Consider the following 15,164-nt stretch of genomic DNA (forward strand, 5'->3'; position numbering starts at 1 on the left):
TGGATTACCCGGTGAAAGAATGCAACTCGAGTTGGAGTCGGGAGTTCAGAAGTCATATACATTTAAATCTTAGCGTTTCCCTTTTTTTCCCTTCAGATGTCTGAAGCAACTTTAAATGGGAGCTTCAGTTCCTCATACATCCCCAAACTGCAAAATCGCCTCTAGCTGCTGAGCTCTCTCAATCTCCATTAGACTCATGCCCATTTACTGAGGCCAAAACTGTCCACCTCTTACTGCTCGCGCTCTCTCTCTCTCTCTCTCTCTCTGTCTCTCTCTCTGTATTTTTTTTTTCTATTTTTTTTTTTAAATTAGTACTTGCCTATAGGAAATACAATGGAGTCTTCTCTTGCCCTGAGGTCAGATTCAAGACTTTCAGAGTGTTAGAACAGGCAGGGATCCTAGCACTGAGCTGGTCCAACCTCTCCTTTTCACAGGCGAGGAAACTGGGGTCGGAGTAGTTAAAGAGACTTATCTACAGTCATAGAATGATTTCCTGCAAAATAAAGAACAGTATGGATTGTGTAGAATGACAGGCCTCTGAAGTTACCCAGACTGCATGTGTGTCCCAGATCCACCTTTTGCCCTATGGCCCGAGGCATAACCACATAACCACAGCTTCTACGTCATATATAGGAAGGGGATAATAAAAAATATATGAAGGGTTGCTATGTGGACTAAATGAGAGCTAAAAGAGTGTCTGCCCCAGGATAGACTTTCAATAAACGTCAGTTTCTTTTCTTACAAAGACAAGACACCAGAAGTCTTCAAATATTTAGGGGATTAAGATGGCCAAATGTCTCAAATTTATTTTAGGCCACATGTAAACGAGGTAGAACTTCTATTCTTAACTGACTTCTGTAATCTGTACCATTTCCTAAAACCCCTTATCTCCATAGGAACTCCCTGAAACAAAAATATTTCCACCAATGGCAGAACACAGTACTCCTGTGCCTTCCTCTTGAAGCCTGAAAAGTGCTTTTTCTTCACATTGGGAGGAGGAAGGGACCTTCCTGACATTGGCCTATATTACTCAGGATGTAGCTCAAGATCCAGAAGATGGGCCTCCTGGTAAGATTCACGTGGCAATCATAGAAAATCGGACTCAGCCCTTGGTGTAGAATCAGGAAAATTACAAGATGAATGGACCATTGTGAATATGAAACATAGCCTGTTCTTCAAAGTGAAAAGGAAGGAAAGAAAGACCCTGGCAATTATCGCCCTGTAAACATCAGTTCCAGCTGTAATAAGTGTGTGTGTGTGTGTGTGTGTGTGTGTGTCTGTGTGTGTGTGTGTGTGTGTGTGTGTGCGCACACGCGCATGTGGTTAAGTAGCAGGAAAGTGATGATATCAGGAACAATAAGTGGCTTAGGCTTCAAAGAAACAAATCATGCCAGCACAATAGCTTTTTTTTTTTTTTTGACAGAGTTATGAATAGATGGTGGGGAAATGCAAGAGATGTAATATATCTTATGTTAGTAAAGATTTGATATGTCTCAGGAAATTTTATTTGCAAAATTAGCTACAAGATCACAAAGAAAGGTTATTGATAAATTGCAAAGTATCTGGTGGTAGGAAGGTGCAGAGATGGCCGCCGGGGATGGCCTTATTTAACAGTTTCATCATTAATTTGGAAGAGGGAGTGAATCTTTCTCTGTGTTCATAAAAATTGCAGGTTATACGAAATCAGGACATGGTGTGAACACTGATCAGCCAGGGACTGACACAAAGGGGTCCCCAAAGAAGGAAGATTGGACAGAAACAAGAGGCAACTGAGAAGAGCCACATTTTTAGGTCTGTTTTGATTTACCTTTCTTGTAATGCATAAAATGAGAATGTGATAGCCAAGTGGGGCGACACAGACATGGAGAAGAAGATCGGCAACAGAAAGGAATCTGTTCAACACACACTCGTGGGGACCCTCATTTGCTGGGGCCAGTGTGTGCCAAGTTCTGCACGTGGACTTTGTGCTGTGTGAGCAGGTACTCAGACAAGGCTCAGGGATATTAAGAATCCTGCAATAGGAGAGGAACTTAAAATTTTGCATAATCTGACCATTTCTCATCAGGTATAATTTGACATAGATTTGACTTCCTTGACTTCTAAGAATTCTGTAGATTTACATTGTATCTGTAGGTCAGTGGTCCACTTTGAGTTAAGCTTTGTAATAGGTATGAGATATGGGTCAAGGCAAAATTTTTTTGCATAGGGATATCCAGCACCATTTTTTGAAAAGACTATCATTTCCTCTTGAATTGTCCTTCTTTGTCAAAAATCAGTTCTCATCCATGTGTCAGTCTACTTCTAGAATATTTGTTCTGTTCCACTGGTGTGTGTGTCCATCCTTTTGCCAGTAACTCACTTTCTTGATTACTGTAGCTTTGTAGTAATTCTTGAAATCACCTAATGTAAGTCCTGTAACCTTGTTCTTCTTTTTCAAAATTGTTTAGGCTATTCTAGTTCCTTTTTTCTTTCATATAAGTATTAAAAACATATTAACATATTGGGTCAATCCATGAACACAGGATATCTCTCCATTTCTTTAGGTTTCTTTGATTTCTCTCATCAGTAGTTTTTTTAAAGGTATGGATCCTGCACTTGGTGCTATTGTAAATGATATATTTTTTTTATTTAAAATTTTTTAATGTTTTTTTATTTATTTTTGAGACAGAGAGAGACAGAGCATGAATGGGGGAGGGGCAGAGAGAGAGGGAGACACAGAATCGGAAGCAGGCTCCAGGCTCCGAGCCATCAGCCCAGAGCCTGATGCGGGGTTCGAACTCACGAACCGTGAGATCGTGACCTGAGCCGAAGTCGGACACTCAACCGACTGAGCCACCCAGGCGCCCCTATATATATATATTTTTTTTAATTTCACATTCCAATTTTTTATTGCTTGTATATAAAAATACAAATGATTTTTGCATATTGACCATGTACCTCATGGCCTTGCTGAATTGACCTATTAGTTCTAAGACCTTTTTGTAGATTGTTTGGAATTTCATAACAGGCAATCATGTCATCTGTGACAGAGAATTTTATGTCTTCTTTTTCAATCTGTATGGATTTTATTTGTTTTTATTGCCTTATTGCCCTGACTAGGACTTCTAGTACAATGTTGAAGAAGAATGGTAAGAGAAGAAATTCCTGTCTGTTCCCCATCTTAGGAGCAAGGCAGTGAGTCTCCATATATGATGTTAGCTGTAGGCTCCCAGCATATGTCTTTTATCTTAAGAGAGTTCCTCTCTATTCCTAGTTTCCTGGGAGGTTTTAATCATGAATGGATGTTGGATTCTGCCAAGAAAATTTTGCATCCATTTCAAGAATCAAATAATGATTTTTTGCTTTAGATTCTCTGTTATCTTTTAGAGAAGCTAAAAGTGAAATTGTGAATTTATATCATACCACATTTCTTAATTTTATATAGAACTAAGTTTTTGTCTGATATCATATCCCTTCTACTGGAAGACCTTTTTAAAAACATGTCTTGCAGGCTACATATGATGGCAATAAATATTATGTTTTTCTTTGTCTGACAAATTCTTTATTCCTCCTTCATTTTTAGAAGATATTTTTTCCAGGGGTAGAATTCTGAATTGACAGATTTTTTTTTTTTCCTTTTGGTCATTTCATTGTTCTTTGGATTGTATAGTTGCTGACAAGAAGTATATTATAATTCTCATCTTTGTTTATCTGTATTGTGTTCTTTTTCTCTAGCTGTCTTTAATATTTCTTGCCCTCTCCTTTGGCTTTGACCAGTTTGGATATGATGCTGGTAGAGGGGTGTGTGTGTGTGTGTGTGTGTGTTTAGTATTTATCTTGCTTAGTCTTCTCTGAATTTCTTAAAGTTGATATTTGATACTTGTCATTGATTTTGGAAATTTTGCAGCCATTATTTCTTCTCTTTTCCTCTCTTTTCTTTCTGGGATTCTAAGTATACATACACTAGACCACTTATTTTCTGACAGCCCTGAGATGGAAAGAGGCTGTCTCTGAGGTGCAGCAAAAATGGATGACCTAATGCTCAGGGTAAGGCAGCCACTGAGAAAAACCCCATATTTGTTTATTTAGCATTAGCGTTACTCTCTGTGTTTCAGTTTTTGTAATTTATGTTGACATATCTTCAAGTTCACGGATTCTTCCTTCAGCTGTGTCGAGCCTACTGATGAGGTCTTTGAAGGCATCACTGAAGGCTCTGCTACTGTACTTTTTTCACTTAAGCATTTTTATGTGACTTTTGCTTATAGTTTTCATTTCTTTGCTGAAATTACCTATCTTATCTTGCATTTTGTCCTCCTTTCATATTAGAGTCCTTAATATATTAATCATAGTTATATGAACTTCCAGGTCTGAAAGTTCCAACATTTGCATCATATCTGGTTTGGTTCTTTTGTTTGCTTTGTCTCTTTGCAGTGTCTTGTTTACCCTTGTTTTTTTTTTTTCACTTCATAACTTTTTTGTTGAGAGCTGGACATCTTCTGTAGAACGTTAGAGGCTGAGAGAATTTTATGCTGAAACTGGGCATGGTTTTCTTATGCTAGTCCTTTACTCTGCAGTTTTAAATGAATCCAGTAAGGACTTGAGCTGTGTTTAGGGTTTATTGTTGCCATGGTTACCCACAATGCATCGCATGCTCCAGATGCCTCTAGTTCAGGTTGGGGGCTGGTTCACTATGGGGTTTTTCTCAGTGGCTGCCTTACCCTGAGCATTAGGTCATCCATTTTTGCTGCACCTCAGAGACAGTCTCTTTCCACACTATTGCAATACTCCCTACAGAAGCCCATTGTTACTTGACATGCGTTAGCTTGGTGATGTTGACAGGGGCCTCTATTGTTCAGATAATATGTCAGACTTAGATAGTCACTGGGCCCTTGTGTCTTATGGGCTTTCACTGCTTTGTCAGTCCTCCTGCCTCTGCCCTGAGTTTAGAAGATTTCGTTTTTCTTTTTTCTTCCTCAGCTACAATAGGTTTTTGACAGTGCCTCAGAGTGACCATGTTTGTTTCCCTTCTTCCCACTGTATAAGGCTTGTGTTCCATAGGGGAAGTATGCGAAGGATCATGGAGAAGGGAGCCCTCACTTTCCCACAGCCCTGCCATTCACCTTCTACAAGCATATACTCCAAAGGATGCTTTCTCATGACCCTCACCATTATGTTTTGTGAGCACATGGGTAGGTTAGTTAGAAAAGAGTGTACACGTGTGTAAAAATCTAAAGCCCCCGGCAATCCTATATTCTCTCCATTACTCACTTATACCCCGCCTTTGTTGACCTACACTCAATCCTCACCAATTTGTTCACAATTTTAGCTAAGTTCTTCTTACCATTGTCCAGGTTCATGTGTCCCAGGTAAGAAAATGGCCTCACCTCCTCTGTCTTTGTAAGCAGCTGTCATTCCTTACCTCTCTGATAGGGTAAAGAGAAGGTGCGGATGTGCCATTTGCCTGCTTTTGTGTGTGTATGTTGTTGCTGTGTTTGCTGCTGTTGTTTTTGTAAGGATGAGTGTGATACTCTTTCCAGCTTTCTGTGTCCCCAGATGGAGCAGAAAGTGTCTTTTTGCTTTTGATAAGACAACAAGAAATCTGCCGTGTGTTTGAGACCAGATCCCATTCTGTCCCTCCATGCCTCTCCCTTTCTTGTGGCAGTGATTTTAGGTATTTGGAATTAAAGGTCCTAATGGAGAACTGAAAAATACACTCCCCTTGGAGGTAAAATGGTATCCACCTCCTATATTGATTTGAATCATTTGATATTTGCTATAGAGTCCATTTTGGATATTTTTTCATTATTCTCCTGATCAAGTCAATAAAATCTTCAGAAATTCTCATGTGTTGAGAGAACACGTGAATTACGTTATTACAAATTTATTTACCCTTGATAACACTTCACAGAAGCTTTCCTAAACCACATTTCCCATTTCCTATTTCAAAGGTATAAAGCCAACAGGCTATTCCATTATTTCAAAAAATAAAAGAAATCATTCAATTAGTAGTATGTCAGATGAAAGGGACACTTTGAATTGTGGCATTATTCTGAACGTATGAAAAGCAAAGTCTGCACCTGTCATAACTATGGGATGAGGCATGAATATTCTATACATTTCTGATTAATCAAAATCCACGCAAAAATATCAGTCAGATCAGAAGAGTCAGAATTGATTAAACCATATTTAGCTTATCTGTATTGTCCTGGTATCACACAGATTAGAATAGAAGCCAGTGTGATAGCGTGAGAACAAAAGACTTGTCAACCTGACACTATTTTAAACACAGAAACAAATGGAATCTTGCAAACCAATCCTGATTAACTAAACCTGACTCTACCTTGAAAAACATAATGGTATTTTTATGATTTTAATATGGTTATCAGCACATCCCTTCTATTCTAAGATATCTAGACACATAATCTTCAGGTATTGGGAAATAGCATCTCCAATTTGAGAATAACATGGTCTGCAGTATGCCAGCCACATACAGGAAACTACAGGGCAAACTTGTCTCTGGTGTGATTAAAAGCTCACTTGAAAGGACCTCTTTGCATGTGGAACTTTTCTGGGCAAAGGATAGAGGGCTTCTTTGTCTTCAAAGAGCTTCAAAGGATATACAGAAAAAAGCATGTGCAAACTGGAGAATCAGATGTGTGAGGTAAGGAAAGTATTAACATTTTATGCTCAGATGATGCCTAGTATCTCAAGCCCCCTACGCCTTGGCTTCTTCCCCCAAACAAAATCTGTTCATATATAAACGGGCAGAACAAAGCTCCACCTGATCCCTTCCATTGCTGTTGTGCTGGGCAGGCTGAAGGCTTTGGAATACTGGGTGGCTATGGATGGTGACTGTGGATGCACAGGTGGACTGTAATAGTGGGGGCCACTGCTGGGGATGATCTTCCCTGCCTGGCCTCAGAGGACCTTGCAGTGGGCAGATGTAGCCCTGGGTCTGTCCTCTACCTGACTAGAATGTATTTTGCGAACGACTTATTCACCATGCCTTTTACTACCGTATTACCCACCTGAAGATTAAATCTTACACTCCCTGAGAAGCTAGAAGATAAGTTGAGCATGCTCCTGAAGCTTTTCCTCTCCGCTCTCGGTGTCCTGAAACTCAACCCCATTGGGTCCCTACAGCCCATTTTTTGGACTAGGAGGCCTCCCTCCCTCCCGTGATCCACAGCAGCATTTCTGATGGAAGAGGCTGCTGGTCCTTCCACCCTGGTGGGCAGAGGGTGATGTGGTGAGCTCTTTCAAGAGGGCTGTGTGCATTTAAAAAAACAAAACAAACAAACAAAAAAAAATTCCATCTCTGCCAAAACCTATAAATACTTTCAATAAAGGCATTTTCTCTTTTGTTTCTAAGAAGAGAATAGCGTGGTGGGGGACAACATAAATTTTAAAGTCCACAATTTGTTCCATTCAAAACCAATTAGCAATCAGAGCGACAGTGGGCTTTTTCTGGGCTTCCCGCAGCATCAGTACCACAATAGCTCTTCCCAAGCTAGCTGAGTTGAAATATTCTCACCTGACATCCCTTTTTGTTGTTGTTGTTAACCCACCCCCCTCCCCTTTTTTGGTTTACTTTTCTTTAAATCCACAAACTTTATTCATTGGCAAGCAATGGAAAGAAGTGTGACTTATAACATTTACAAAGGCAGGGCCAAAGCCTCTCATTTAAAACTCACTGACCACTCACAGGAACACTCCTCTCTTTGACTTGCAGTGAAATTCCACTTTGAGAAACCCTCTGGAAGAAATAGTTTTTTACAAAGGTAAGATATTTATTTATTTATTTAGTTAGTTAGTTACTTACTTACTTAAGAGAGAGCTCATGTGATTGGGGGAGAGGGGCAGAGAGAGAGAGAGAATTTTAAGCAGGCTCCACACTCAGCATGAAGCCCGACACAGGGCTTGATCCCATGACCCTGGGATCATGACCTGAGCTGAAATCAAGAGTCAGGTGCTAAGCTTACTGAACCACCCAGGTGCCCCCTCAAAAGTGAGATGTTTTAGACTCAAATTTTCCTCAAATTCTCTAGATAAGAGATCCCTTTTGAAAAAACTTCTCTAATTCTAGTCCATCCTAGGTATTCATAACCCTGATACTCTAGCCAGATGAAAAGATGTTTTAATAATTTTTTCCTGTAATATCAATCAAATCTGCTCCATTACATATTCTAGAATTCATGTCCTATTCTGAGGGGAGTATCTATGAATGGGTAGTAATGAAACTTCTACAGATTAAAAGATCAATCATTTTTAATGTTAAAACTTTTTAACGTGGGTATTACTTTTTAAAACTGTCTGATGCAGAGAAAGGGGAACCCTCTTCCACTGTTGGTGGGAATGCAAACTGGTGTAGCAACTCTGGAAAACAGTATGAAGTTTCCTCAAAAAGTTAAAAATAGAATTACCTTACTATCCAGCAGGGTTAAATACTAGGTATTTACCCAAAGGGTCCAAAAATACTGATTTGAAAGGATAGAGGTACCCCGATGTTTATAGCAGCACTATCAACAATAGCCAAATTATGGAAAGAGCCCAAACGTCCAAAGACTGCTGAATGGATAGAGAAGATGTGGTATATGTATGCAATGGAATACTAGTCAGCCATCAAAAAGAATGAAATCTTGCCAATTGCAACAATGAGGGCAGAGCTAGAGAGTATAATGCTAAGTGAAATACGTCAGTTGGATAAAGACAAATAACATGTGATTTCACTTATATGTGGAATTTAAGAAACAAAATAAATGAACATGGGTGCAGGGAAGAGAGACAAACCATAAAACAAACTTTTAACTATAGAGAACAAACTGGGGGTTGATGGACGGAAGGTAGGCAGGGGTTGGGTTAAATGGGTGATGGTACTACGGAGAGCACTTGTTGAGATGAGCACTGGGTGTTGTATGTAAGTGACGAATCACTCAATTCTACATCTGAACCTAATATTATACTATACGTTAAGTGACTGGAATTTAAATGAAACTTGAAAAAAAATAAATGCCATTGACCAAAGCTAATTAGGCAGAGATGTTTTAGAGCAAGAAATCTAAGTGATTGACAAAAAAACTGGAGGCAGGTGGGGGCAGGTGAGGAGGAAGAGGGACAAAGTGGGGATGACAATTTTGACACAAGGCATTGGTTTGCAATTTTGTGCTTTCTGCATACCAGAAGTAACGATGAAGGAAGATGGATGAACAGAAAATGTTTGTGCCAGGACTGAGAAAGCATGGATGTTGAGTGACATCATGAACATAAAGTGGAGTCCAAGGGCTATGTCTTCCTATGGAAAGCTTGTAATGCTGTAGTAAGAAATGCCATTTGTTTAGTGAGTAGAGAGCTGTGCTTCAGAGACCATCAGTTTGGTTCCACACAGAAGTGAAATGTTAGCCTGTGTTTCCTATTAGCTGTTGTGGGCACTGTGGTGATCTTCTCAGCATCCAACTCTGTTTTGTCCTGTCCCAACAGAACTTGGACTTGTTCGGGTATCCCCCAGGCTTCCACACACCCCAGGAGACACGGGAAGCTGACCCCCCACTCCACAGTTCCCAGGAGTGAGCCTGATTTAATAAGGATCATCTTGTTCCTGCAGAGGAGAGGTGAGCAAGCCTTTCCTGTGAAGGGCCAGATAGTAAACACTTTAGGCTCTGTGGTCAGACACCCCTGTGGCGACCACTCAGGCCACTGTAGTGCAAAAGCAGCTCAAACAACACATAAATGAATGGGTGCGGCTGAGTTCCAAGAAAACTTTACTTGAGAACACTAAATTGTTAATTCCTTATAGTGCTCACCTCATAAAATGTCGTTCTCTTTTTTGATTCTTTTCAACCACTTGAAAATATAAAAACCGTTTTTCAGCTGGCAGGCGGTACAAAACCAGACACTGGGTTGAATCTGGCCCATGGGCTTTAGTCTGTTGACACTTGTTCTAGGGACCAGCACTTCTAACAGCATTTTGAGGGATAGTGGAAATGTTCTGTAAGTGGCCACATGTGACTTTGAGTACTCGAAATGTGTCTGAGGTGAATTATTGTGTTTTAATTCTATTTAATTTTAAATAATTTAAATGTAAACAATCTCCTTTGGCTAACGTAATAAGGAATCTTCATTTTTGATGTTTGCTGACAGCTTTTAGGCCTCACGCCTCTGTCTTCCCCTTGTGCCTGCATCTATGCAAGCAGATAAGAAAGCCTAGGAGCTCCTCCTTTGCAGCAATGGGAGATTCTAACCACCCAAGCCCTTGCCTGCACCCAGGAACTCTCTTACTGGTCCCACCCATGACTATAATAAAGAACCGGGCCAGCCCCCTTTCCCTGCTCTCTTGAACTATTTTGAACCTGCTTGAAAGGGCTGCTGTGCTCTCGAGAGAGACCTGAATTATGTAAGCTATCAAACCTTTCATATCCTCCTGGTGTATATATGGCATCATCAGCTTTGACATCCAAACCAAATTTTGGGTGAGGGTTCATTTGCCTCTCAAGGTGACCATAACAGTGAGTCATTATCATGTTGGGCAGCACAGGTCACAGAATACTATGGGTACAGGGTAGGTGACTCTGGAGTTGGACTACTGAGAAAACAGTGAGAAGTTAGGGATGTCTGGGAAATTTCTTTTTAATTTTTCAGAAATAATCCTCTTTCTTTGACTCAGTGTGAACATAGAATTCTGCAGTCCATTTTCTGCTGGCATCTGTGTTTTGCCTATAAGGGGAAGCAGCCTTAGAGAATGAAATTGATCCTGTGATGGGATAGTGAGTCTTTAATGACAGTATTAAGCTGCTGGATCAGCCCCTTCTTGAAGCTGCCACTTCCTTTCAGCTTCCAGGGATGTGATTTCTGAATCAGATTTCTGCTAGTCTGAAACAGCCTAACATATATAATTGATTCTAAGAACCACACTCCCCAACCCAATTTTAAAATCTCTAAAACTGTAATCAGTCTTACAGTCTATAGTACAGCATAGTTTATTCGTAGAATCTTCTTTCTTCTTTGCAATACATAGGATAATATTGTGTCTTAAAATGTGGTGTCTTATATCGGATGAACTACTATAGATTTGATGACTACTTTAGGCTTTGGGATTTCTTTCTTTCTACTTCTGGCTTTTAGTGCTTTAAGTAAGCTTTTGTTCTAAGATAATCTTTTCTTTAAGTTTGCAATAACCCCCAATATTATAAAGCTGTATTTTCAGGTTAGCACATCTCCAGAGCATGCCTAGTTGAACTTTAATGCCAGGGTAAGATTTTATTACCTGAACAATACATTCTCGTTTGTGAACTAAAGGCAATATGCAAAACATCGTCCAAAAGTGGAGAGATCATTTGGGAATATCAACTAAATTAAAAAATATTGTTAAGGGGCTGACATATTCTAGCGCTATTCAAGCACTGAATGAACTGGCCTTGGATGAAATGAAAAAGAGTGTATCTGCTTAATTGTATGCTTGATGCACTCCATTGTCCCTGCCTACTGGTGGGCAAACTTAACTGTGAATTACATTTCTGTTATTATTCGATTTTTAACATTCTCTTTGTTTTATTGCAAAAATTCAGCCTAATGCAAGCATATTATTATGGGTTTTAAGTCAAGAACCACCAAGCATTGCCATTAATTCAAATATACTGAAATCCAAAATAAATACCCACTTTCAAGAGCCAAAACTCCCAATCATGTTGAATTCTTTTATTACAAAAAGGGCCTTCTTGCCAGCCTTCCCTCTACTCCACCCCAAAACTGTATCCAAATGGGAACAAGAAACTGTAATGGAAAATAAAGTCCTATTTCATAATTTCAACAAAAAGATAAAACACCTAGAAAAATATGTGACCTATTTGCAGAAGAGTACAAAAGTTTGACATCTATAAAAGAAGTCGAATAAATAGCTTAATATAATGGTTTTGTGTTGAAAAAGTAATGTCAGTCTTACACAAAATACTTAGTAGATTTATGAAATCCTCATAAAAACCCAAGATAAATGGGGAGAAGGGAGTGTGATACAGTAATTTTAAAGACGAAGGGCCAAAATAATCAAGAATATATTGAAAGTAAAGACTAATGAAAGAGAATCTGCCTTACCAGATAACGCAACTCCAATAATTAAAGCAGTGCGCTACTGACAACAGAATTGGCAGATGGATCAATGTAATGGATTTGATAGCCCAGAAATCGACCCCAGTATAGATGCGAGCTTAGTATATATTAAAGGTGGCATCACAAATCAGTGAAAAAAGGAACCATTATTGAATAAGTGGTCCTGGAACCGATGGTCAACTATTTGGAAGAACACAGTCAAATTACCACTCTAAAATAAATTGCAGTGGGTGACCTTTGACCTATTAAATGCTAGAGGTAAATATAGAATGAGAAGTACTCTTTCAGCATAAATGAATCAGAAGAAATCATAAGGAAAGTAAATCACAATAGAAGATGTAGCATATGTGTCTGTCTCCTCTCTTGTCCTCAGTGCCCATGAAATAGATAAGAAAGAATAGACTGAAAGAATCAAATCCTACGTAAAACAAACAAATAAAGTAAGTACTGTTACCAGAAAGTGATAAAGCTCTGGAAGATAGAAAGTAGAGAAACTATAGTCCAAAGCAACAAAGGAAAGGTCCTCCTAAGATAAGAACTATTCTCCCCAATAAAGCCCTAAAGCAGGCATTCTTGAGGATGGTCCCCCGACCAGCAGCAGAAGCTCCTGGGAACTTATTAAAAATGCAAATTCCTAAGTCTCAGTGCAGACCTACAGAGTTAGAAATTTGTGGGGTGGGTCCCAACCATCTGGATTTTAACATGCCTTCCAGGTGGTTCTGATACACATAGCATTCAAGAACTCCTTTTCTAGGAGGGCTCCTGGGTGGCTCAGTCAGTTAAGTGTCCAACTTTGGCTCAGGTCATGATCTCACGGTTCATGAGTTCAAGCCCCACATTGAGCTATGTGCTGTCAGCTCAGAGCCTGGAGCCTGCTTCAGATTCTGTGTCTCTCTCTCTCTCTGCCCCACCCCTGCTCTCACTGTCTCTTTCTGTCTCTCAAAAACAATAAACATTAAAAAAAAAAAAAAAGAACTGTTCTAGGAAAACTCCATGGACAAATACAGATGTTAAAGGGATAATCAGCAGGATAATTACATAATGGTCTACATTCCTAGCAGCTGGGCCCATAGAACCCCCTCTTTACTGCCGATAACATTGAGGACAACTTTTTGTGTAGGGAAAGTGCCTAATGTCAGCGTGGGGGCAGTAGGGAAAGTGGAGCAGAGACTGAGAATTTCATACCCCCTTAATGCTAGCAGAGAGAGGAGGAAGAGATTTTTCTCCCCAGAGTGATTTATATACAACATGGATCTCTGAAGTGGTTGTTCTGACAAGGGGGACTCTTAAGAGTTGTCGTGGAGCTGAGGAAGCAGGCATGCACCCCAGACAAGTCACTGCCACCAGGTAGAAACTGAGCCTCCTCATCTGGAAGTCAAAATATCCCTTGCCATCTGTCCCCATCTTGTCCACTGCACTCACCTATATTCAGAACTCTTACTCATCAACAGGAAGACAAGCGTGCCATACAGCTTTGGAAAATTTGCCTTCAGCTTAGAGTAGCCATTGTTTTCTATAGAGAGTCAGATAGTAAATGCTTTTGGCTTTGCACATCAGTTCTCTGTCCCAGCTACTCAGCTCTGCCACAGTGGCACAACAGCAGCCAGGGAGCACATGCACAGTGTGTGTGTATACAGTAGGAGCCGTTTTCCTGGCACATATCCCACTGGGTATTCTCTGAGCTTCCTGGATATGTGCTTTACTTTCTGACATTAATTTGGGAAGTTCTCAGTCATCATGATTTCAAATGTTTCTTCTATTCCTTTCTGTCTTCTCCTTCTGTTCCTCCCATTACTCACATTATACCCTTTGTTGATGTCTAGTGTCTTATAGTTCCTGGCCACTCTGTTCTGGATTTTGTTGTTGTTGTTGTTGTTGTTCAGTCTTTTTTCTCTTTGGTTTTCAGTTGTGGTCATTTCTGTTGAGCTATCCTAAAGCTCAGAGACTCTTTGCTCAGCCCTGTCCAGTCTCTCATCAAAGGCATTCTTCATTTCTGTTAGTGTTTTTGATCTCTGACATTTCTTTTTGGTTCTTTCTTGGAATTTCCATCTCTCTGCTCACAGTGCCCATCTGTTCTCACATGCTGTCTACTTTGCCCTGCGTATGTTAATCGTAGTGGTTTTAAATTCCTGCCTGGTCTGATGATTCCAACATCCCTGCCATTATCTGCGTCTGGTTCTAATGCTTGCTCTGTCTCCTCAATCTGTGTTTTTCACCTTTCACTATGCTTTGTAATTTTTTTCTGATAGCCAGACACAATGGGCTGGGTGAAAGAAACTGCTGTGAGTAAGCCGTCAGTAATGCCGTGTAAAGTGTGGGGACAGAGAAGTGTTCTATAGTCCTATTAGCAGATCTCCGTGTTCGAGTGAGCCTATCCTGGACTGTGAACCCCACACATGTGAACCCCAGCCCCCTGCCCCTTAGGTAGGACAGTAGGGCTAGAAGGGGCCAGAGTTGGATATTTCCCTTCCTTTGGGTTAGGTTCTGGAAAAAGCCCAGCACGTGAGGCTGTGGTTAAATAGTTTCTCCTGTGGGCAGATATTGTTAAGAACAGAATGCTCTGACATTGTTCAAAATAGTTCCTTTTCCCCTCTCACTGGGGAAGCATGTGGGGGTTTTGCTCTGATGTGCACCGTGAGGACCTGGTAACACTCCTGGAGGTAAAACTCTCTCAAGGGTGGGGACTCCCCCCCCCACCGCCCCCGCAAAGACTGGATCCTTCTAGAGTTTTTCCCTCTCAGAGTTTGTCCTCACTTAGTGTCCACCGGTTTGTCAGCTGTAGTTCAAGTTTTCCTCCTGCATGCTCCTTCCTGCAGACGCTGTGCTCTGGTGGATGGTGGTTCTGTTTGCCTGTCAGTGTCGCCACTTTTAAGGGCTGCCATTTGCCCTACAACCATACTTCTCGTATGGGTTGAAGAAAAGTTGTTGACTTCTCAGTTTGTTCAGCCCTTTACTTGTTAGGACGGAGTGCCAAGCTTCTTCCATGCAGAACTGGAAACCAGAAGTCGAAAGATGAAATCTTAAGGAATGGGTTCTTAACCTGAATTTAATGAATGGGCTTATTAATCACCTGATTTCTATTCCAG

At 40.4% G+C, this 15,164-nt stretch overlaps 1 long non-coding RNA gene across 1 annotated transcript in view; it reads left to right on the forward strand.

Annotated features, from left to right (window-relative positions):
* The window catches only part of LOC125935669 (uncharacterized), a 56,387-nt gene that overhangs the window by 28,039 nt on the left and 13,184 nt on the right, over positions 1-15,164 (forward strand). The window contains exons 3-6 of the long non-coding RNA XR_007461753.1: positions 897-1,068; positions 1,673-1,791; positions 7,712-7,760; positions 9,457-9,587. This is a non-coding gene — a long non-coding RNA (uncharacterized LOC125935669). The remainder of the gene's footprint in view (positions 1-896; positions 1,069-1,672; positions 1,792-7,711; positions 7,761-9,456; positions 9,588-15,164) is intronic.

Source organism: Panthera uncia (assembly GCF_023721935.1).
Source record: "Panthera uncia isolate 11264 chromosome A1 unlocalized genomic scaffold, Puncia_PCG_1.0 HiC_scaffold_17, whole genome shotgun sequence".
In the NCBI taxonomy this organism is placed as follows: Eukaryota; Metazoa; Chordata; class Mammalia; order Carnivora; family Felidae; genus Panthera; species Panthera uncia.